Raw genomic sequence first — 26,172 nt, 5'->3', positions numbered from 1 at the left:
AGCCGCAGGCACGCTGTGCAAACATTGTGCTAGGCAGTGTGGTATTCCCTTTCAGTATCAAAACAGTGAAGGAGAAAGCATATGCCAGGATGATTTGATGAGTCTAGGAGTCTATCGTGAATCCTGGGACTCCTACAGATGAGAAGGGAGAGAAAAGCAAATCATAAGAAATACCTTCCTTGTTTTTGAAGCAATTCTCCTCATTGGAGAGCACATGCTGGCAAGAAGGCAACTCTTATTTTCTTGGTACCAGTGGCCCACTTTCTTGTTTTGTTTTTATTCAAACAACTTTTTCATGATGTTTCATTAATAGTAATGAAATTATAGAGAATTAAGTAAAAGGTCTCTGATTTTCCCCCCCATTCTTTGTAAAGTGCCCTAGCAGTTTTAAATGACTGAAGAGCAAGGGATGGGTGCAGTGGTACTCACTGTTATAATTAAGTAAAGGAAGTCAAAAATTCTTGGATGCCCGATATAGGATGGCTTCAGTATAAGGGTATGGATGGAGATTTGGAGATCAGTCCATATTTTCTTCTGTATTAATAGACAACCGTGTGAAACAGTTTCAAAGGCTAATGATCTCTTATCAAATTTAGAGAGGAAGAGTTCACTCTACAGAGAGTATTGATCATCTATTACGTTGGTGCAAAAATGATTGCGGTTTTTGCAATTATTTTTAACCGGTTAAACTGCAATTACTTTTGCACCGACCTAATATTATAGGCAAAGTTACAAAAGGGGTAAAGCGGACTCAGTCTCAGTCCCTCAAGAAATTTACACATGTCGTTGGGAGAGGAGGGGCGGGAACCACATAAAGGACTTTTAAATTGAGATTAAACTTAGAATGTACGTAAAGGACTTTTAAATTGAGATTAAACTTAGAATGTAGAACAGGCTGGAAGATGATCCAGTCAGATTCACTCCATTTACAAGGACCCTAAAAGATCCTGCCATCACCCAAAATTATAGTTTAAGGTAAATAAAAGCTTTGAAGAAGCTTGAGAGAGCCACTGAAACTTAGTCCATATTATCCAGGGATGGGGAAAATAGCTGCATCTTTTACATGCTATGAAAAAGAAAAGAAATGATATAGAAAAATCCACTGAAGTTTTTTGTTTTATAAACTTGGTTTTTTAAATAAAATCCACTTCCTTTATATCAAGTATATATAGATTATATAACAAAAACTTCTAGATTATATAACAAAAACTAGATTAACTTTAGGAAATAAATTACCCCTGACATCATCCTATTCCAATAAACACTTGCTATACTTGAGTATTTTATTTAGAGGAAACAGCAGAGGCTAAGCCAAATATGCCCAGTTTATTCTCCTAATAGGATATATCACTTAGGAGGTGTGTCTTAGTTGGGCTAGTATAACAAAATACCACAGACTAGACGGCTTATGAAGAACAGAAATGTATTGCTCACAGTTCTGGAGGCTGCAAGTCTGAGATGAGGGCACAGCACAGTCAGGTGAGGGCCCTCTTCCAAGTTGCAGATTTCCTGCTATATCCTCCCATGGGAAAGGGACAAGGGAACACTCTTTTATAAGGGCAGTTATCTCATTCATAAGGGATCTGCCCTCGTGACCTAATTACCTCCCAAAGGCCTGATCTCCAAATACTAACACATTGGGCATTAGGATTTGAACATATGAATTTGACAGGGACACAAACATTTAGATCATAACAATACATGAGAAGAAACTGGAGAGGAGAGGAAACACTGCTCTAGTCTGTATTTCCGAAAGGCCAAAGTTTCTATGTGATGGGCCAAAATAGCAAGTGGGAAAGGACGAAGTTTCCTAGTCATCATTTGGATGATGGAAATTTATAGATTAAAGATGAGACTGAATTGCATATTCCTGGAGCTGAGCCAGTTAGACTAAGAGACAAACCTCTTCTCATGATTGAACATTCTCATGCAGCACTTGAGAGGAAACCAGAACCCAGCATTTTCCCTCCAAAAGTTGTCCGCACTAAACTCGCTAGTGTCATGCTTTCCTTCCTCCTTCCTTCACCTGTCCAGAAAACGGGACATCAGGGGACAGTGCAGGAAAAGCTCTCCTGCTATGGCCATAAAACTGGTGCATGTCTCTGAGCAAAATACTTAGTAGGAATAGAAAATAAAAGTCTTCAGTCATGTAATAAGATGAGCAAAATACTTTTATACTTATAATTGGCACAAACTGTTTGGGGGAAGAAAACACCTTGATAAATACTTGGAAGATGAGATCCCAGGGGGTCAGGCTGTGCTCCGAATAAGACAAGGAGAGAAATGTGTTTGTTTTTCCAAAGACGGGGCAGTGGGGGAGAAAGAAGGGAAGCAGGTAGAGTCAGAAAAATGGCAGAAGGCTGTAAGGGGCACAAAGGGATTTGTCAGGGTCTTCCAAATTTTCAGTAAAGCTCACAATAAAGCTCACCAAATGCCTGATGTGAGTGAATTTCATACAGAAACCAGTAAAAAAGCAAAACAGTCACTTGAAGTGAAAATATCAAAGGCATCTACAAGACTGTAAATCCATGAGCCAGTGAAATCAGCAGAAATCTCCATGAAGCCTGAACACCAAGGGGCAATAGGATTGGACGTGGGAGGCAATCCTACCTGATCTCAAGGTTGGAGAGGTCCCAGGTGTCAGTCTGGGACAAGTTTTCTAAACTGCCTTCAGTTTGCAAGGGATCTTTACAAGATTAAGTCAATAGGGAAAAACAAATGAGGAACTTGTGGCATCACTTTTACAAGCACACTTTTCTGAGTGTAAGTGTACCTTAAATGTCATTTTAACTTTTTATGTGCATGTAAATAGCTATTATTTCAGTTGCTGGAATATTAGTCATAACATCTAATGATGTGGAGATTGTTGCCTTATAAAACTCACAGCTGGGTAGCTACATGGCTCAAGGCAAAAGCCTATTTTAAAATCCATTGCTTTAGGAGGAGAATGTTTATTAAAACATTATATCTATTAAAAATAGATGATGCATCATTGGTCATTCTCTGTGTTGCAGTGCCAACCACAGTTTTTCCAGCAAGGCTTTTTGAGTTGATACCTGAAAACCTGGAAGGTCTATGGCCTCGTAATTTACTAGTCCATCAAAAAATAAATAAATCTCAATCACCAGAAAGTAAATCACCAAAGGTGCCTGCACAGCAGCCCATAAACTCATGTTTACACAGGCTCCGTGGGGATAGCTGTTGCTGTCAGTCAAGTACTTCTAAGCTGGTAGGGAAGTGAATGTTCAAAAAGGAATAAATTCTTTGTAACAGAATTTAAATGAATTAATAATAAAGATACAGTTGGTGAGGCTGGTATTTGTAAAATATAGAAGTGAGATGGGGAAAAAAGGAAAGACTAACAAGTGAGGTGACCAGACCTGAATAAACGTGTAGGAAGACCGGTAACTTTACATAATTCAGCTTGAACCTATCTTCAGTCGCTCTCAAATGTTAGTTAAGTTATAGAAAAGAATGGATTTTTCCTCAACTTCACAACAAGAAACTAAGAATGACTTATGAGTATAGGGATAAAAAACTTCCAAAGAGAGACTCCAGCCTTTTTTAATGTGCCATCAGTCCAACCCTGCTGCCTACTTTTGTTTAAAAAGATTATTGAATCTATGTATTTTCTATCACATAAAATAAATACTTGATGAAAATATATATTTGATCTGAACCCAGTAGAAGTTCCATACACGTGTCACACTGAATCTTAAGTCCTTTAATTGCGTTAATTTTCCTTTCTGTTACCCAACTTTGCAAAATTATTTTGCTTAATACTATTTCCATCAGGGTAGACAAAGAAAGGCAGAGATAAAAATGTTCAAAGAGGGCGAATTTGACAAGGCACGTGGCCATGTTTTTCACCAAGGCTGAAATTTGAGATTTAATATAAGGCTTGGCTTATCTTTGACTTTCAACTATCTTAATTCTCTATTCGTCACCCTCATGGTTTGGAATGTAGAAGTAATGAAAAGGGTCATTATTGGAAAGTGGGAAAGTGCATCTAAGTAACTAAGCAAGTAATACTGGCTAAGCCAAGGGCATAGAATCTGTAAGTCTATCTTTCTGGAATCCAGTCAAGTGCTCTATTTGATGCTGGCCGCGCTTCTCTGTTTTCCCTTTCTCCACACTCACCCTGGTCTACAGAATAGCTCTGGGGCACCGCGCAGGTCCCGGCTTCAGGACTGAGGCCCTCATTCCTAGCTGTCTGGGTGAACGGGCTGCCCATGGGTCACAGCTGGGTCTCTCCTAGGGTACTGCACTCAGGAAAAGGGAGCTGCCTCACCCCAAATTAAGCAAACTCCCCTGGGGCGGCCACATATCCAGTGACTGGTTAATGTGGAGATACAAAGGCCCAGTCCCTTCACCTCAATTCAGGACATCTTTGAAGGGCTTTGCAAGCTTCAGAGCTTCAGATAGGATCAGCTTAGGCCTCTGCTGTAACTGTATCACAGTTCAACTCTCCTGCCCACTCCTGCATCCCAAACGAGTGTTGTTGCTAAAAGACTCTCCAATAAATTCCCTGCACACAAGAGATCTCTGGCTCAGAGTCGACTGGGCTTCCCAGACTTTACTTAACAAAATGGTCCCTCTTAATTTAAAGGAAAATTGGGATGAAACTGTGAGAGAAATATTCATTGAGAACCACTCATGAATGGTGAGTGTCCATCCATTGCCACAATGTCCATCCATTGCCACAGTTTTGTACATGACCCCTCCCTACTGCTCCATCTAAGAGGCACTCTGTTGCTAACAGCCATCTACGTTTACTGAGGGAGAGAAATCACAGTGAGCTTGGCAGAAAACTGGGATGGGGGAATGGAGACATGGAATAATTCAGCAGAATAGCAAATGTCTCAATACAATTTTATTCAACACTCTTTGGCCTTCCTGGGGGGTAATCTCAGTTATACTCTTGAAGCAGGAAGAGGAAATAGAGCTGAAATTGAAAAACTAATGAAGTTACCAAGTAGGAAATAGACCAGTTTTAACCAATTTCCACCTCAGTAAATCACTAACTCCCTTGAATGAAGCTTTCTGCTGTAGCCCACCTAGGACCCCACAGTGACCCTCACCCCAAATACTGAAAGGTCCAGGTCACCTCTACTCACCAAGTCCTTTCTCCAACTACCAAGTTGTTATAAGTAAAATTATTCTCCCATCCTTAGAGTTGTTCTTCCAGACTGATTTGGAGGAAGAATAAATACCTCAAAATTTAGAGTTTTTACATTGGTAGCCATGGTATGTTAGTTTCCTATGGTTGCTATACCAAATTACTACAGACATAATGGCTTAATACAAACTTAATACAAACTTATTATTGTACCAGTCTGTAGTTCAGAAGTCAAAAGTGGGTCTTAGAGGCCAAAATCAAGGCATTAGCAGGGTTGCATTCCTTCTGGAGACACTAGGAGAGAATCCATTTCCTTATCTTTTCTAGCTTCTAAAAGCTGCCTACATTCTTTGGCTTGTGGCCCCATCCTTCATCTTTAAAGCTGGCAGTGTAACATCTTCAAACCTCTCTCTCTGCTTCTGTCATCACTGTATGATTTTCTTACTTTGGCTCTCCTGGCTCCTTCTTACAAAGATGCCTATGATATTATTAGCCTCACTGGAAAATCCAGGATAATCTCCTCATCTCAAAATACTTAACTGAATTACATGAAGTCCCTTTTGCCATGTAAATTAACATGTCCACAGGTTCCAGACTTTAGAACATGGACATCTTGGCTGGGGGGCGGCAGTGGGGGAGTATTATTCAGCCTACCATACATAGCTATTCATTTTTCCAACGAAACAGAAGAAAAGAATAATCTAAATTGCCAGGAGGATTAGTTCTAAAGTCCAAGCCACAGTCCCATCTCATAAATATTAGTTCAGTCTCTTTTCCCCAGTGCTACAGCTACATAATCAAATATCACTGTGCTAATAGAAGCTCATCCATTCAGCAGCCTGGATTCTGCTAATTCAGCTGGAAACCTACAAATTTTGTCTAGCTGTATTTGTGGAAATCTTTCCCAGGTATACAGGGGCAGAGAACTAGCTTCACAACCTTCTTTTGAACAGGCAAAAACGGAAACAACTTTGTGTCTGAAAGTATAATCAAATGTTTTGATGCATAATTCAAGAATCAAAGAAATGGAATTGTAGAATTTGATAACCTGCAGGGCTCCTCGGTGACCTATTTAATGAATTCTCTCATTTTACCAGTGAGAAAACTAAGGAGCAGAAAGATTAAGTCACTCTCACCAGCCTCTGAGTAGCAAACCTGAGACTTGGTCTCCTTACCTTCTGCTCCACTGCCAGGAGGGAATGAGGGAGGAAGGCAGAGAAAAGGGCAGGCAGGCAAGCAAGAAAGAAATGAAGGAAAGAAGAACAAAATTAAAATGATTTGGGCATCCATCCTGCACCAGACATGATGAGTCACTTTGCTGCATGTTATCTTATGTCATCCTTACATTTAAATCCCTGATAGGTTGGCCTCATTTTTATAGGTCAGGAAACCAAGGTTCACAGAGATCTGGTATGTCCATTTGAGTACAGACACCTAACAGAGTCAACTCTCAATTAATGAGGATAAAGGGGAAGAAAAATGAAAGCTATGTATCATCCAAAACCCTGATTAAAACAAAACTAGTCAGAACCTGATACCAAATAAATTTATATAAACATATTTTCTTGTAATTATATCTAATATTTAGAAACACATTTACCACTCCACAGATGTCCAAAAGTGTAAAAATAATCCTAACGCAACTCATTAGGAACACCAAACACAACATGTGTCACTTGAGAAATTGCTAAAAGCTTGCTAAAAATCTAATTTCTATTTGCTTCCTAGTTAATCTCTTTTTTTAATGTTATAACAGCACTAAGTTGGGAAAAGAAGTAAGCAGTCTCCGTGCTTCTGTCTTCCTCTTCCTTTGTTTCCTCACCTCATTTCCTTACTGTGTCTCTGCACTGCTTGAGCCCACAGCCCTCCAAATCCCCTTTGCTTTCCCTCTGGTAAACTACAGTTTCCTCTTTTAGGGCCACTGAGACTCAGGGCTGGAGGGGTGTGGTGGTCACCAGACTGCCGCAAGCAATGAAAGCCTTCAGGTATGTGAGTATTTGCCCTGATTTGAGGGAACATTTATATTATATGCATGTACTTCCTATTCACCCAAAAAACAGAAAGCATTATCTCTGAAGCTCTTACCACAGCTGTCAGCTGACTCACCATGTTAGCAGACTAGGACACTCAGGTGCCAGATTCTGGAGTCAGTCTTCCTGAATTCTAATAGCAGCTCTGCCACTACCAGCTGTGGGATCTTGGGCAAGCTTCTTAACATTCTGTGTCCTGGTTTCCTCATCTGCAATCTAGAGGTCCACCTCCTAGGATTTGGGGATGGAATATGTGAGATAGGGAAAGTAAAGCATTAGGAAAACTGTCTGGCACATAGAAAATCCTTTGCCAGTGTTTGCTGTTATTATTCATGAGCTGTTGTTCTTCCCTCACAATGCTGTAAGGGGCACAAGTTTTCTTAGTGTTCCCCACTATACGTCCAGTACCTAGTATCTGGGTTCAATAAAAATTATAGAATGAACAAAGATGTGAAATCCCAGTTTGCTCTGCCTTCACTTAATCTATCTCGTTCATGGACTCAGCCACCTCCCATGTTGTCATCATTACTGGGGCTGCTCTAACCACTGCTAATACCAAAGGTGTCTCAGCACCTTTACTGATATAATCCAGTATTTTTAGTGCCACTGGCTGTGGCTATTATTCAGGGGGAAAAATAGTGCTAGTTCTAAAATATAGTCATTCTAGCAGCAGCAATGTAACAGATATTTGGTTGATTCAGCTTTTATTTCAAAGGTAATAAAAAGTCCCAGCTAAGCTTAGGTGACAATAAAGAAGGCAGGAGTTTAAACTTGGTAAGGAACAAAAGTTACAGAAACCCGACTAGTACAAAATCACAGACTGCATCTAACAACGTGGTACAAAACAGTAAGAACAAAATAACAGAAACAACAGTGAAAGTACTGAGATGCTTTCTGGGGAGGCAACAAAGCCAAGATGTCATGAGCACAAGGTCCAGATTCTGACAATCAGGGTTCCAAGCCCAGCGCTATGATTTCATAGCTGTGAAATGCCGAGCAAGTTTCTGAACATTTATTGTTTAGCTTCCTTATCTGAAAAAATAGGACAAAAATAGTACCAGTCTCCTAGTGTTACCATAAGGCGTAAATTAATTACTTTTTTACTTCAACATGCCTTCTAATGAAACGCAGCTATCTTATTTATTTGGGACTCTAAAACTGATTGTCACGGTATAGAAGACTAAAAGGTTTGAGGAAGGGAATGCTTTTAGAAGGAGGTAGAAAAAATGAATTACTTTTTGTGAAGAACTTGGAACAGTGAGTGGCACATAAAAAGCATTCCATAAATGTTGGTTATTTTTGTTAATTCAAAGAGTGTTATGACTTTGTTACATTAACATTTGTGAAGTAGAGCACCTGGGAGCTGGATGGTGAGCCATGGTTTAATACAGGACCACAACAGAAATTAAAGTAGAGAAGTTTATTAGTCAGTGTTCCTAGAGGAAGTACATGACAGGCCTTGAGGGGACACACAGTGAGGTCAAGGCAGGGTGCAGGCAGAGAAAGAACGTTAGGATCAGGGCACATGCTTTTATTAGGGTCTGTGGGTGAAGGGCTTTGGGGTTTAGGCTAAGGCCAGATTGGTCAGTTCAAACTAAAAACAGTCGGGTTTTGGTAAGTTTCATGGGGGTCTTACCTAAGTGGTGTACAAGTGAAGACCCCAGGAGATGGAGGAGACTGTTGATCACAGGGCTGTTGGGGAAATCATACCAGGAACTTGCATTTGCTTATGGGCAATGAGCAATGAGCAATGCTTATTTACAATGAGGGCACCAGTGTCAGTTTACGAAATGGATGCTGGGGCAGCCATACAATGGAGTAGCTTAGCTAAACTCTCAAAAGAGTTCTTATAATCACTATCTCAAAGGACCAGTGAAGAGAGTACATATGTTGTGGACACACGTATACAATGATCTCCTTCCCCTTATGTCACATTATCACTGCACTTTGATACAGTGGGCACACACTCTCAGTCCCTTTCCTGGGGCTCTGATACAAATCCAAGGGTTCTGCCTGTTGCTCTGTCCCTCAATGCTAAGGCACGCATCTTGTATCAAGCCCGGCATCACTACCATTTTTGCAATGCAGAACGTGGATATGTAGCCTCAGTTTTTCTTCCCACTTGCAGCTTTCCTGTGAGAATAGGAGATTCCCATGCAAATTTTCTAATAAACACATAAACACCAATCTTTTACCCATCTTCTAATCCAGTGTGTTTCAAACTTGAATACATCGGTAGATCTATAGAATTCTGTGGACTCCTATTTAAGAGATATATTCCAATCTTCAAACTTCTGAAAACACTCAATTTTAAAAATTAGAACCTCTAAAAATTTGTAAAATCAGATCTAATTTTCTCTTTCAAATCTCTTTCATTGGTTCAGCAACTACCCATTTAGTGCCTAGTACACACTAGATACTTTCCTAAGCATTATGGATAATATCATATACAGCTCTGATCAAATATAGCCCTGACTTTTGCCCACTTGGAGCTAAATGTCTACCTTGTGAAGTGGGCAGAGCAGGTTCAGAGAAGTAGTCTGGCCAAGGCTATACAGTCAGTAAAAAGTACGTCTCTGCCTAAAAAAACATTATTCAAGAAATTTGGAATTTAGAAATCTTGGAGATGATTGCTCATACCTGACTAAGGGAAAAGCAAAATAATCCATAAAAATCATAGCTTTTTTAAGCCATCAAGAGAGCTAAGGACACAGATAAAGCTAAATTAATTAAAATCTAAAAGTTATATTCCCATTCTAGAAGAGAGGAGAATAATGACTGCTTTCATCCCTAGTAAGCTAGCAGGAGACAGAATGCACCACAGAGGGGGAAAGTAGAGAGACTATATGAATCTTAAGGACCTATTAACACCTGTGAATGGACTGGCTTGGCATGTTGGAATCCCAGGGAACCTCATCCACAGCGTGAGGCTGCATTTATCTGCCAACACTTTACGGTAAGCCTTCATCAAGTACAAAGAAGTACTACACGGAAGATTGAGGGAGAAGGTGAAGGGATTAGAAAGTGCAAATTAGTAGACATAATATTGTCACAGGAATATGAAATACAGTATGGGGAACATAATCAACAATGTTGTAAAAATTATGTAAGGCACTGGACTTATTGGGGGATCACTTCATTGACTGTGTAGATGTCTGATCACTGTGCTATACACCTGAAGTTGAAGTAGAATAATATTGAATGTCAACTATAATTAAATACATATATACTGGGGATGACCAAAAAATGCATATAAGTGGACACTTTGGTCAACGTTGCTCAATCAGTAGTTCGCTGTAATCAGAAGTGTGTGGACCCTGATGGTAACCACTTTGAGCACCTCTTGTAACTGCAGAAGTCAAACGTGACTTGTATTCATCTTTTGTTATTGGTATATATTGAGTATTACAATTTTAACAGTTTTTTCCTTCCTTAAAATTTGTGTACATTTTTTTTGGCACCCTCTTTATAGACTCATATGTGATCATGGGATGAGGAGTACAGCATAAGGGCGACAGTCCCATGGTATTGTAACAGCTATATAAGATGTCAGAGGGGTAGTAGATTGGGGCAGTCATCACTTTGTGAGGGGTGTAAATGTCTATTACTATTAGGTTGCTTTGTACACCTGAAGCTAAAAAATAAAAATAAAAGATTGGGGAAAAGTTGGGAAATCTGAGAGAGAGATCCCTGTGGCATATGAGGACTTCACTAAGTACAGAGCAGCATCTCAGTGAAGACTGGTTCAAGGCAGAAGAACTGAAAGAAATGTGCCTGAGAAAGTCTGCGCTTTCACCTAGGTCAAGACAGTTGCAACTGAAGCCACAAATGAGGCAGGAGAGCTGAGAGGAATTCCTCAAAGCACTGTGGACTTTCATTAAGTGCAAGGAACTGGATGCCAAAGGCGGGAAGCACAACAGCAAGAAGAAGAAAGACTTCCTAAGGTGAATAAAGTTAAGATCAGGAAAACAGAGAATTCCCTAGCTACCAAAACAGGCTAGAAGCCTAAGAGAGCTCTGAAATATTGCCAGTACTCAGATTACAAGCTCTAATGATGGGAAAGTCCTGATTCTATCCTCAAAATATTTGAAATCAGTGGTAAACTAAATCTAACTAAAACAAAAACAATACTCACTCACCGCAAATATATAATATTAATACATCAGATTTACTCAACCTTCTGAAACTAAGACTGATAGAAGAAAAGGTGTGCCCTTTTTTCAGATTTATATTAATTACTTCAATCTCTACTTTTTTTTACTCACAATGGTCGACATACAATAAAAAAATATATAAGATACACAAAGAAGCAAGAAAATGTGAGCAGTAATCAAATGAGAAAATAGTTTATAGAATCAGACTCTAGAAAGTCCAGATGTTAAAACTTGCAGGAAATAATTTTAGCATAATTATGATAACTATGTTTAAAAATTTAGTGGAAAGGGTGGGCAACATGCATGACTTGATGGAGAATTTCAGCAGAGAAGTGGAAATTATAAAAAGGAATTTAACTGAAATACCAGAAATTAAAATATAATATCAACAATAAAGAATACATTTATGAGCTTAACAGTAGACTATTCACGGCATGAAAAAGAAGCAGAGACTTGAAGAAAAATCATTATCCAAAATGAAACTAAAAGGGAAAAAAGAGTAGAAAAACTGGAACAGAGAGTCCATGATCTGTGAAACAATATTAAACACTTCATTGCATCTGTGAGGGATACAAAATGAGTCAGAAGAAATATCTGAGAACATGATGACAAGAATTTTATTTTAATTGATGAAAAATATCAAACCTCAGAATCAAGAATCACAGTTACCTGAAAAGAGGATGAACACAAAAAAAGCCACACCTAGGCACACCACAGTCACACTGCTGACACTCAAAGATGGCAAGATAATCTGAAAAACAGCCAGAGGAAAAAAAAACATTACATACAAGGAAAAAATACATAAGAATTATATCTGCTATCTCATCAGAAACAATGAAGGCCAGAAAAAATATGGAATGAGGAAATTTCAAAATCATAAAAGAGTGCATTTATTAGGAACATATAAGAATCCTAAACATATATTCATGAATTTTTAAATACGTGAAGCAAAAATTGATAGAACTAAAGAGAGAAATAGACAAATTTACATTATAGTTGGAGATTTCTACATTCCTCTCTCAGAAATCAATTGTATATGTAGACCATAAAATGAAAAGCTCAGAAAGTATATAGAATACTTGAACAATGCTATCTACCAGCTTGACTTAATTGAAATTTATAAAACACTATACTCAACAACAGTAGAATACACATTATTTTCAAGTGCACACAGAACATACACCAAAATAGACAATATGCTGTCCTTTAAAATAAGTTTGAACAATTTTTAAAGGGCCAAATAATTTATAGTCTTTTATCTGACCATGATGAAATCATGTTAGAATCAATAACAATAAGATATAATATTTGGAAAATATCACATTTCTAAACAACCAGGTTAAAGAAACAATACATGGGAAATTAGAAATATGTTTAACTAAATAATAATTAAACATAGCATATCAAAATGTGTGCTTTGCAGCTAAAATAGGGTTTAAAAATAAATCTATAAATTGAACATCTGTGTTTTATTTAAAAATATCAATCTAAAGTTAATTATTTACGCTTTAAGAAGCTAGACAAACAACAGCAAATTATTTCTAAAGTAGGTAAAAGAAAGAGAATAAATATTATAGCATAAATCAGTGAATTAAAGAGAAGATAAAACAATAAAGTCAAAAGTTGGTTCTTTAAAGAGATTAATTCAATTGATCTACCTGTAGCAAGTCTGGTTAAGTAGAAAGGGGTAAACAAAAATTAATACTATTAACAATAAAAGAAGAAATATCAGAACAGATCCTCCGGATTTTAAAAGAATGACACTGGAAAGTATGAAAAAAAATTATGTCAATAAACACATCTTAGATGAAATGAGCACGTTTCTTTAAAAACACAAATTTCAAAATTTACACTGGAAGAAACTGAACATCTAAACAGCCCCTATACCTATTGAAGGAATTAAATATGCAATCAAAACCCTTTCCACAAAGAAAACTCTGAAGTTTGCTTCACAGGTGAATTCTAGTAAATATATAAGGAAAAAAACTACGAATAATAGACAAACTCTTTCAGAAAATAGAGGTAACATTTCCCAACTTATTTTATGAGGCCTGCATAGCCCTGGAACAAAAACCTGATGAAGATAGTAAAAGGAATAAAAAACACCAAAGGCCAATATTCTTCATAAATAAAAATCCTTAAAAAACAAACAAACAAAAAAAAAACACTTAAACCAGCAATATTAAAATAACAAAATCATGGTCAAGTAGGGGGTATCCAAGTAATTCAAGCTTAGTTTCATATTCAAAAAATAAGTTAATGCACATCTACTTCTAACCATAATGGAGTAACAGGGACTGGATTTATTTTCCTGCCTGAAACAAACAAATACAAAAATATATATAACAAAGGTTTGGAAGTCATTGGATATCAGGCTATAAAGCATAGGGATTCCTAGACATGTGGTGGGTGGGGGGTGGGGGAGGTTGAGCCAAGCCCTTGGGCTGGACTATCTATCTTAAGACTCGGAGTTTCCAAGGAGAAGGACCAAGGCAGAGACCAAGAGATACCCTGAGTTGGGGAGACAGTGCTGAGAAGCCAGTAATATTAAGGCAGCAAGAGCTTGTTGCAGAATACCAGAGAAGAGAGAACTGCACAAAGAGAAAATCCAACAGGTCTACATTGGGTCCTCTTGTGTATTCACCAAAGTGCTGATCAGTACAGATGTGTGAGGAAACTACCCAAGGCCAAGGAAAGAAATCACCCTGACGTAAGAATGCCCGGCACTCACCCAGGCCTGGTAATACCTCCTTTTCCCACCATTTAAGATCAACAATTACATAGGGACGAGAAAGGTATGAAAGGGTTAAAGGAAAGGGTGACGGAAAACTTTGGGGGACAATGAATTTCTATATATTAGCAACAAACAATTACTAAGCAAAAGTTAGAAAGCAGTATCACATACAACAGCATCACATGGCACCTAAGAGCAACGTTAATGAAAGCTATACAATACGTCTACACTGAAAACTACAAAACACTTCTGACGAAAGTTAAAGAATTGATAGCAGAAAAAGTTGAGAATCATATGACTTCACACATATGTGGGACATAAAACTGAAAACAACAAAGGAACAAAACAAACAAGTGAAAACTCATAGACACAGAAAGCAATTTAGTGATTACCAGAGGGCAAGGGGGTGGGGAAATGGTAAAGGAGGGAAAAGGGGATCAAATTTATGTTGATGGAAGGAGAACTGACTCTGGGTGGTGAACACACAATGTGATATATAGATGAGGTATTACAGAATTGTACACTTGAAACCTATGTAATTTTACTAAACCATTGTCACCCCAATACATTTAATTAAAAAAAAAGATTTGATAGACACTCGTATAACATGCATTGCATAGATTTAAATTTTCAACGTCATTGTTATTCATTCTCCCCAAATTGATCTATACATTCAATACAAACCCTATCAAAAGTCCAGCAGTCTTCTTTGAAAAAATTAATCAACTGATTCTAAAATGTATATGGAAATGCAAATGACCTAAATTAGTATACAAAACAGTACTTAAAAAAAAAAAAGTTGGAGGACTTACACGCTCTAAATGCTATCAGGACAGTGTGGTATTGACTTAAGGATAACATGGACAAATAAAATAGAATACAAAGTTCAGAAATACACCCACACCGATATGATCAATTGATTATCAACCAAAGTACCATGTAAATTTATTGGGGAAAGAAAATCTTTTTATAGATGGTACAGGAATGATTGGATACCTAATCGTTCAGATATGCAGAAAAAAGTAAAGTCAACTCCTATCTCACTCCGTGCACAAAAACTAACATGAGATGTAACACAGATCGCCACATAAATGCTAGGACCACAAAGTTTATAGAAAGAAAAAGCATAGGACAATATTTTCAAGGCCTTAAACTTGGTAAAGATTTCACAGAGAGAACAAACAAAATCACTAACCGTCAAAAAAATCTTGTCCTTTTAAAATAGAAAATATAAAAATTCCCTTTACCACCAGCTATAATACTTCCTTCTCCAATACAGTAAGCTGTTTATAAGTAATTGTTATTGTTGTTGGTGGTGGTGGTGGCGGCAGCAGCTGTGTTGCTTGTAGCACTGGTAGAGAAGGAAGGAGTATGAGTACAGTAATAGCAGAGGAGGAGATAGCAGAGGAAGAAAAAGAAAAGAAGGGGGACAAGTTAGCTATTCCTCCACTAAAGGACAAATGTGAATAACTCCAGTTTTTCATTATTGCACACAACACTACAATGAACAGCCTTGTACATGCCTCCTTACGCACATAAGCTGGCAAATCTTTAGAGGAGAAAAGTGGAATTTGATACTCACAAAAATCGCTCTCAAAGCGTTTATAGCTAATTAGAGTCTATGAGCACATAAGGCATTAAGAAAAAAATAAAAGATATAGCTTCTGGAATACCACAATTGATTCCCTACTTAAAGTTTAATAAATGTTAAGTCATGGTTGTGAAAATGCCCACAGTTTAGTGAGAGGTAGAAACATACAAATAGTCACGTAATGATGGATTAAAAAGTACAGTAAGGTTACTCAGGAACAAAAAGAAAATTGTCTAAGAAAGTCAGGGAAGGTTCACCAAAAATATTTTATTTTGAACTGAATCTTAAAGAATAAGCATCTGCCATACCGAGACATAGAAGAGGGAATAGCATAACATACCACCAAAAGGGTGACTGAAACTCTCTTCACGTGCCATCTGGATATAGGTTCCCAGGCAACTTCAGGAAGATCACAGATGTTAGGCAGTGCTGGATAGTTAGTTTCCTTAACTAATTGTGCATTTTACAAATGATGCCCAAGCCCACACTGACTTTCCCCAAATCATAAGCTTGTTAGTGAAAAACTCAAGGGCAGAATTCAGGTACACTTATTTTTAGTCCACTATTTTTCTACTAAAATGAACTGCCTCCATGAAGCAACAAGGAAAATTTTTTAAAAAGTACTTCTACCGTAATAAATATCCTTTTATCCCAAATACATCAGGTATAAATAAATAATACTATTTTCAAACAATGTACAAAGATAATTTTTATGGTGTCTTTCTAGCCCTATAAAATTCTAAAGCCTTCAGATTTAGAATGTTTTATTGTTCAACATGGCTCTTTTGGTCTAATTTTTAAAAACTGACAGTACATGAATGCTATGTATAATAACTCTAGATTTACCAGAATATTATTAGTAAGTAGAAACACTAAATTATTTATAAAATTATTAGATTACATATTGAATGCGCACTAGATGCGATACACTGTATGAGGCATTCCAGAGCAGAGCAGAGCACATGACACATTGCAATTTGGCATCCATTACCTACCATACTATTCTGCGATATATGTGTGTTACTTAGGGTTTAATTCATAAGAGAGAACATCCGAAATATCTGGGTTTATATTCTGGCTCCACTTACTGGCAAGGCAATCTTGCCCAAACAATCAAACCTCTTTAAGCTTTGAGTTCCTCCTCTGTAAAATGAAATAATATTACCCAGCTTATGAGTTATAGTGAATATTAAATGAAATAAACTCAAAGCGTTCAGCATATTGTTTGATACATAGTACATGGGCATCAATAAGTGTTGGCTGACATCAGCATAATCACCAGTTTTATCACATCCATCTCGTCATGGAAATCTAGGTCCAGGTCTTAGCTTGGGTTCTCTAGAAAACAGAGACTGAATTAACATTAAGGTTGGTGCTTTCTTTGTGATGTAAAAACCAGGCAGTGAAAGTAAGGAAAAGCGGGAAATGAGGCAAGGAAGGATAGAAACTCATGCAAAATGACTTGTTACCCTGCTGGCCACTGCTTCACAATGAGTTGTAAAAAGAAAACACAGCAAGTGCTTCAACAGAAGGATCTGTTTGGCCATACAGGACTTCTACAGATGAGCTCTGTGGCTGCGTGGTTGGAGTCGTCCATGGGAAAGAGGAAGAGGGGAGCAGGGGGATTTACTTTCTCCCTCGTCCTCAATTTCACATTGGTCCAAGTTTGCTCCATGGGAATTAGCACACCACACTTCTGGGTTGTTCCATCCAGCTCTTTGGGAGGCCACTGAAGATGCCAAATACCACAGGCAGTGCTGTGAGATTTCATTCAAGTCTAAAAGTGATGAGAGGAGTCAGAAACTCTTAGTTGTAGCCGGTAAACCTGAATGCACTGCAGCAACCACAGATAGCGACAGTATGTGTCACTGTCAAACCACTGATAGCATGGTCTGGAAAATCAGCACGCTGAAGGAATCTGAGGCAGGACAGAGATCTGTGTCAGATATACTCTGGATCTCACATACCAACAGCCTGAAATTAGAACCTCTAACAAAGACGTATTAGTCAGGTTTCGCTACAAATTTTAGTGGTTTAAAACAAAAAACATTTATTTCTCCCGTACAGGTCTGCAGGTTGGCAGTGAATTGACTGGGCTCAAGTAGGCTCAGTTTGGCCCATGTTCAGGTTGTTTCCTGGTATGTCTGATTCTGGGATCCAGGCGAAAGGAGCTGTGGCTACCTATGGCATGTTCTTCTCATGGCAGATGGCAAGGGGAGCATGAGAGAGTGCAATGGAAACTTGTTATGCCTCTTAAAGCTTGGGCTCAAAGAGGGTACATGGACACTTCTGTGAAAAACAGCAGCAATAAATCACAAAACTCAAGCTTATCGTCCACATTCTTCTTCTAAAATCCCCAGCAGTGCCCCTAGTCCAACAACCCCATTGTTGATATTTTCCATTTCTTCAGGATAATTTGTATTTATTTATACCTAAGGTAGCATGGGTATTTATTTTACCGAATTTGGTTTTCATAATCGCATTTCGCATCGTTTCCGGCAGCTCTTCTCCTAAGTCATCTTCCTTGTATGGAAATATGATCACGACTTGAGTTTTACATCATGAACAGCACTTGTTCCTGTTCCTACCCCCAGAGACAAAGGACATCCAGAGAAATGGAGAACTCCAAGTACTATGCATTCACGAACTGGAATTAAAAGTTCCTAAGCAATCGGGTTCCTGATACCAAGAATAGCCTGGCTGTTCCCTAGCCTTCTTCCAAGCCCCATGTGCCCGTGTGTTTGCTTAGTTAATACACTAAACATTTTTTTCTTTTCTTTCTTTTTTTTTTTTTCCCCCACTACTGCCAGCATTGAAAAGTCAAAATAGCTGTGGAGGAACAAGCTGTTCTGCCTCATGTCTCATCAACATTCTTTGCTCAGTGTATCAAAACACAGAGCATACAGAGCAAATGCAACAACTCCCAAAAGTTCCCTATTGGGGATTTTTTTACTGTGAAACCATCCACAGCTGCCTAATCAGAACATCAGAAGAAAGGTGGGCCTCCTACTCAAATCCAAATGAAGTCACAGCAAGCAGGTATGGATTTAACCTCTCATTTTGTCACTTAAAAGATAAAAATCTACTATGTAGGCCTGCATGAACTACTATCAAGATTAAAACATGCAAGCAAGTTTTCTTTCCGAAGGACCAATTCAAAATTACTAGGGGAAGATATATATCCCAGGTTCCTTTAAAAAAAAAAGGTCATTGAACTAACATTCTAACCCGAATCTCAGTACCTAGGAAGGATTTTAATTTCAAATAATAACCATATTGCAGTCTGTCCTCTGACGAGTATATACGCTTTCTTAAAGAAAGCTAAAAGGAAAGGTTGATAAAATGATCAAAGCCATATCCATTCAGATCACAGGTCAGCTAATCAACTCTGCTTTTTAAGACAGGGGAAAAAAATCAGTAAGAGAAAGATTAACCTAGTTGTCCACATTTGAACATAAATAAAATTGAATATTCAATTTATCGTCTTTCCCTTATTCATGATCTGGTAATTAAATTAATATGTCTCAATGAAACAGTTTCTATTTGCACAGTTAAAACAAAAGAAACTTTCATTTAACATGAAAACAGTTCAGAGTTAGAATTAGGTTACTATCTGAACTAATACTTAATAATTAATAATTACTACGATTGTACCATACAGATGAGCAGCAATAAAAATAGCCAGAGAGAATATTTGCTAGAAAATAGTGAGTTTTTTTCAGCAGAACACTGGCAAGAAGTTGTTGCCTTTCCAATAAAAGCCAAGATGATCCAAACCAACTTTACCCTCTCCCACTGTTTCTACCTTCCTACAGCATAAAGGGAAGAAGTCCTTCCCAGGTGTTATTTTCAAATGGCTGCAGGAGGCAACTGTGCTCAGACACAAGGGAAGTTGCTACATGCCCTCCATTCCAGCAATGCAGTAAGACCAGAAAGAGAAAGAGCTGTAAGAGGAATAATACAGTACGAAAGAGAATACACTAAATCTAAAATGAGAACAACTGCAGATAGAGAAATTGCTAATTCTCTGACTGCAGAGGTCATGCCTAAAACAAAAAGGCCAACTCAGAGTGGGTTATGAGGATTGCTATTTAGTACAGATTTTACAAGACAAAATGGTACAGAGTCGGGTGAGAAAAGAAGGGATTATGAACCAGAGACCTCGTCTTGTCCATATCTTCTTCTTCCTTTAAAATATTTCACTTATATCTTAGTAATGAGGTGTTGAGTCGACACTAGCACCTCATATTAAGTATAACAAAATGTATTTTTTCAAAGTTGGCTGTTTTAGTCATGTAGAGAATTCCTCTACTTAACATGGTAAAAGGCTATGCTGCTAGAATAAAAACACCTAACAACACAGTGACTTTAAAAAAAAAAAAAATGTTTGTGTCTGTCATCAAACAGCTCTGAGGAGAACAATTCAATCTGGTGGGGCAGTTCTGCTCCATTCCGTCATCTGAGGTTCCACATTCCTTTCACTCTGCTGCTCCACCATTGCCGGGGGCATCACTGTCACCTGCATGGTTGAAGCTGGATCACCGGGGATTCCAGCTGGAGTGAAAGGGAGACCATGAAAGAGACACGCCCATTGCCTTCAAGACTAGGATCAGAATTTTGACGCCTTACTTCTCACATTCTATTAGTAAGAACTTAGTCACACGCCCAAATGCAAAGGATTATGGGAAATGTGGTCTAGCCTCATTTTTTTTAATTCACTGTATTGGTGGGTGTCATTATTATAGGAACTTATCCTTTTCCTCTAATTTATGGGCACATGGAAGAATAAGAGAACAAATTTTGTTGGACAACTAGCAATCTCCGTATTTCCAAAGAAAGGCATGATGAAACAAAATGATTTTATATTAGTACCAGTAAGAGTCTATATATGAAAAATTACTACTGTTCACACTCTGGTCCTAAATCACAGAAAAACAATTCAGTGGAAGGCACTTCAGAGATAATCTGGCTTAAACCTCTAACACATAAGAAAACTGAGGCCCAGAGAAGTGACATTGCCTGCTAAAACAGGTGGGAAGAGAAGCAAGACTGGAATTCATGTTTACACATTCTAAGTTCAATATTCTTCACAGCTTGGCATGAATTAACTAAAATATGCACTTGCCTGAGTCATTTAAGCACTCTAGATAATCAAGAAACTTTGGGCTCCAAAGCAGATTTTTCCCCTCCTAAATTAGGTGGTTTCCCTGGATAGCCAATTCAGAAATCCCAATAACTGCTAATGCTCTATCTTATATTTTAATATAAATAATTTATTTATGTTACAGAGGAATTGGGAAGGATTGGGTGTTGTCCTGTGCATTTAGCAGCTTCCTTGGTCTCTACTCACTAGATGCCCATAGCATCCCTCTTGTTCCCCAGTCTGACAACTAAAAATGTCTGTTGACGTTGTTACATGACATCTAGGGAGCAAAATTACCTCCAGTTGAGAATTACTAATTTAGGCTGTTAGGAGAACAAAAAAGAATCAAGACATAGACAAAAGAGCTCAGAGAAAGCAGTATGAGTGAGCAAGATTTTGCTCCACTCCCATGCCCACTCCCAAAACAAGGCCAGAAAAATATTCCCCTCTCTGAGTGATGGGGAAAGTCAGAGAAGAAATGAGAACATGCATCAGTAACGAACTCTTAGCCCTTCCTTGGGCCACGTCTTGGAGAGGTGGCAACACCCCCAGAGAGGTCTGTGGAGTTTGAGAAGAGAGGAGACTTGCAGTCTATTGTCCTAGTGAAGTCCTGGAAGGAGCCAAAATCCCAGAGCAGAAATAGTTGCAGAATGTATTTACATAAACCACAGCATGGCATGGGAGCAACATAATACCGGTAGCTCCTGATCACTCAAGAGTGGCCTGGAAATAGTGGGAAAATGGCAGACCAGAGGGGCCACATTGATGGGAGCAAAGGTCATTTCTGCAGCAAAACCAGAGAGGAGCATTGGTGGTGGACCAAGCCAACGGGGGACAGCCCAGGGATGCCAGCCTGGCTTCTGTTGTTAAGGATCTGATGGCCCCCCACCCCGTCACATCACATCTTGCTGCTACTTAGGGCCACTCGGGAGAAAGAGGAGGGATTCCACAAATTATGTGAGGTTAGTTTTCTGGTACTCCAATTTAAGAAGAAGCTATATATTAGTTTCCTACGGCTGCCGTAACAAATTATCACAAACTGGGTAGCTTAAACAACAGAAATTCATTTTCTCACATTTCTGGAGGCCAAAAGTCTGAAATTAAGACTGAAGTCTCTAGAAACAAATCTTCCCCTTCCTCTTCCCACTTCCAATGGTTGCCTTCTCTTTCCTTGACTTTTAAATGCATCTCTCTCATCTCTGCCTCTGCCTTCACATTTCTATGTGTCTGTGTTAGCATTTCCGTCTTCTTATTAGGGCCCACCCGAATCCAGTATGACCTCATCTTGAGTTGATAATATCTGCAAAGACCCTATTTTCAAATTAAGGTCACACTCACAGATTCCAGGTGGACATGATTTTGAGTGTGAGGGGTACCATTCAACCCAGCTACAAGTTATAAATAGAAGTTAAGCAAGCTTCAGAAAAATAATGTATTTTGCCTGCCTGAGTTTGTGGCTTACAGTTTGTATCAATGCTAGGCAATAACGCAAAAAAGTATAACTGTACAAGTAATGGCTACAAATTGTATATTCCAGATCTTGGATAATAAACCATTTCTCTACTATGGTTCTGAGGAAGAAGATTTAGATTCTTCTTTTAGCATAAGACAGCTGTATCATAACATGTGCTAAACCATCCACTACAGAGGAAAATCACTGACACATATAATTGGTACTTAAAACATTTTTTGAAAAAGTAACTAACTTGAGTTAAAATAAAAAGAAGAGAGTGTGAATAACATTCACCTCACTTGTTAGTAGAAACTGTTCTGCCTGAATGTGCTTTTCTTTTCTCGCAAAATTGGTCAGATATATTGAGGTACAAACACTGAGAGCATTCGTGTTTAATATATTGAACAAGGCAAAAAAAGGAGAACAAGAGGCAAAAAAATGGTTTTATCAACAAAAACTACACATGCATATAACTCATCAGTAAACTCCAAAATATGCCCACATTTAGAGCAATTCATATTTCATTCCATTTTTATCCATATCATTAAAACAATCATGCAAAATAACAGAACCCCAGCAATGCACCAAGCTGCCCTGACGTGAGAAATTCTAACGGAAAGAGCATTCGTCTTAGTACTATAATATTCAACCCGTCTTTTCATCTACTTCTCTATTTGACAGGGGAGGAGAATCATAAAGAGAAAACTGAGGAAGACAAAGTCGCCATTCCCCCACCAGCCAGCAGACTGGGTGGTGCTGGGCAGAATCTACTGACCAAGCCACACTTGGGTCACATTGCCCTTCACATGACTGCCACCCGCACCATCGAAAACATGTGCGGATACACACACACGAACCCAAACTATATAGAGGGAATATGGGTGGTCAACAACTAGTTTCCGAGCACCGACTACTAGGAAGGCCCTGTTTTACACAGTGGTAAAAATGGATATCAAGAATGGCAGTGACGTGGGAAAGAACAGCCAAAGGGAAGGTGATATGAAGTCCGAGTTGGGGCACTGTCGCTTGGCAGTGACCCTCAGTCCCATCACTGTTCCCTTAATGAGTTTGGGGATAGAAGACCAGTGTCAGCGGGGTTAACGTTTCAGTTGAATGTAAGCCCCACAAACATTTTTAGGACTTTTCTTCTCCCCTTACTTGATCCCTGATCATGTCATTGTATTCTCTAATCACATGACCTTGTTAACAAAGGAAGAAGAATCATAAAGAAATCCAAACGTTTGTCATTTGCAAAACCCTAGATAGGATTCTGATAATACTTAAGACAAACTAATCCTGGGAGGCAGAGTTACATAAAATTTCTCAATCATACTCACCATTTGTTTTGTGGTAATCCATCAATCCGGTCGATTGTTGGAAAATGTGGCAAGCGGAATCAGTTTTTAATACATCCTAACATAGCATCTAGATCAGTGACCACAGTCTAGTTGTTTGGTCACCCAGATGTGTCCTTAGCATACTGAAGTGGTCACCGAATGGGAACTTAAAATAACCTCCTTCTCATAAGCAGAAACATAATCACATGATTTATTAATTTATCCATCTATCCCGCAAACCAGCCAGCTGGCCAACAATACTTATTAACATCCTATTATAGGCCAGATATTGGGCTAAACAATTAGGAATATCAAGAAGAAATGATCCATGTCCTCAAGAAATGCATAATATTGTAGGCAAATATTTTTTATTGTACACGACCATCAAGAAAAAAATTTGACCACATACACCCAGTACCACAAATGTATACGTTTTTACTTATAAATTATAAACAAGTACTACTCTACTAATATAGTGTATGGTATGTATAATACAGTTGACCTTAAACAACATAGAGGTTAGGTGCACCAACCCCTCATACAGTCAAAAATCCAAGTATAACTTTTGATTCCCCAAAAACTTAACTACTAATACCCTACTGTTGTCCAGAAGCTTCCCAATAACATAAACAGCCGATTAACAAAAATTTTGAATGTTACCTGTATTATATACTGTATTCTGACAATAAAGTAAGCTTTGGAAAAGAAAATGTCATTAAGAAGATCTTAAGGAAAAGAAAATACATGTACAGTATTTATTGAAAAAAGTTTGCATATAAGTGGATCCATGTTCAAACCCATGTTGTTCAAGGGTCAATTGTATATATAACAATACGACTATACTCATACAGTATATATCTATAGGTAAATAGAAAAAGAAATTATATCAGAAAAATACCCACAAACATTGAAGGGAAATGAAATGAAATGAAAAATAAATAGCTCTAAATAGAGTAAGAGAAAGAGTTGAAAAGAAAGAACCACACCCTTCCATCAGCAGCCTCGCGAACAGTATCCAAGAAGACAGATCACTGCCCTTTGGCTAATGTGAGCTGTACTAAAGCGTATCAGCGGCCTCATTGTGGTCTCATCTACTGCTTACCCCGGCCTGCCCTGTTCCATCATGATGAATGCAGCAGGCAACATTTTGAGCTTTAAAAGAGCAAATTAGTTTTGATGTGGAAAATCCAAGACCTCCTTAGTTTTAATTTTACATGGAATTTAAAAGAGACTTCAGGAAACTGTTTGAAGCTTAAGTAGGAAAAAAAAAAAAACAACCATATCATCACAAGGTCTTTTTTGCAGTCATTAATAACATAACAACGAAAAGCCAAATTCTGCCACATTATTGGCAACCATCTTTCCCTCACTAAAAAGAATGATCTGATCATTGACAGATGCTAAGACTCAGTGGTTTGAATCACACCATGTGTTACAAATTAAAAGGGCTAAAATCACAACAATACTAATCTGGAAAAGAATAGGACAGAAACAATTGTTAGGAGTTGCAGGACTATTGCAGGAATATTGAAAAGTAACCCACGTATGTTAGCACAAAAAAAGTGTGCATAAAATTAGATAATATATTAATCCTTGAGCAAGTCTAGGTCCACTCTGTATAAAGCTTCAAATGGAAAAAAGTATCCATAATATGTTTCTATTTGTATTAAAAATACAGATATAGTTTACACATAGGAAAAACTATAAGAATATATACTGAACTATTAACATTATTTGTATATGGGAGGGGATTGGATTAAGGGAAACTTTTACCTTCTTAAACATCCGTGTTCCTAAGTTTGAATTTTTATAAGGATAATTTACTATTCTTGTAATCAGGAAAAATATGTATTTTTAAAAAACAAACATAAACACCCTATTGAAAGACATCATACTATACTGCAATAGAAAACATACTGAACTAAAAATCAGTAGACTTGGCTTAAAAACAATCAATGCTGCCACTCACCAGCCATGAAGTGGATGGTCATCAATTTTGGTGCTGGTGCTGGTGAGATAGTCAGTGCTGTTACAGCAACAAGGTTCCGCAAATGGACTATAAAGGACTCCTTAAATTTGCCCAGGTCCTCTCCTCTGGGATCCTGCCTCTTTCATGTATATTGCATTCCAGCATTGCCCCCTACCCACTGTATGTTGCATTACAACCTGCTCAAATACATGTCTTTTTTCCACCAGTGATCAAGAGTAATGCACATAGTAAAAATATCCTGTAATGGGCTTTAATCTTTACAAAACCTCCTCGATTCTCTCCCTAGACCATAGCTAAACGATGGGCAAGCAAAACTGCTTGGTGGAAGATGACACGTGTGCATCGAATGGGGATCTCTGTACCATAGGTAGTGAGGACTACCTAGCACCCTCACTAGGAGACTCCCCAGCCAGAGACCCAGGCAGCAGCCCATCGCTCTGGTCTGCCGCTAAACAACTCTAGACCTGAGAAGCCCTGGGTTCTAGTCTTGCATCCACCTCTAAATAGCGCAGCGCCCAGGACAAGTCCTTCATCGCTGTTTGGGTGAACATCCCAATCGTACAGGTAAAAGGGAGGCTGTCTTTTCTTGCTGCGCTTCATGAGGTCATGTAGGATCATTCA

At 38.3% G+C, this 26,172-nt stretch overlaps 1 long non-coding RNA gene across 1 annotated transcript; it reads right to left on the bottom strand.

The window, feature by feature from the left end:
• Positions 1–25,644, bottom strand: LOC117022454 (uncharacterized). The gene is made up of 4 exons (XR_004423054.1): positions 25,531–25,644; positions 11,973–12,054; positions 7,226–7,380; positions 1–132 (listed from the first exon to the last, which is right to left on the bottom strand). It is a non-coding gene; the product is annotated as an uncharacterized LOC117022454 (long non-coding RNA).
• Between the last annotated feature and the right edge of the window lie 528 nt (positions 25,645–26,172).

The sequence above is a fragment of the Rhinolophus ferrumequinum genome, chromosome 5 (assembly GCF_004115265.2).
Source record: "Rhinolophus ferrumequinum isolate MPI-CBG mRhiFer1 chromosome 5, mRhiFer1_v1.p, whole genome shotgun sequence".
NCBI classification, from domain to species: domain Eukaryota; kingdom Metazoa; phylum Chordata; class Mammalia; order Chiroptera; family Rhinolophidae; genus Rhinolophus; species Rhinolophus ferrumequinum.
Note: the sequence above shows the minus strand (reverse complement) of the source record. Positions and strands in the feature narration are given on the sequence as shown.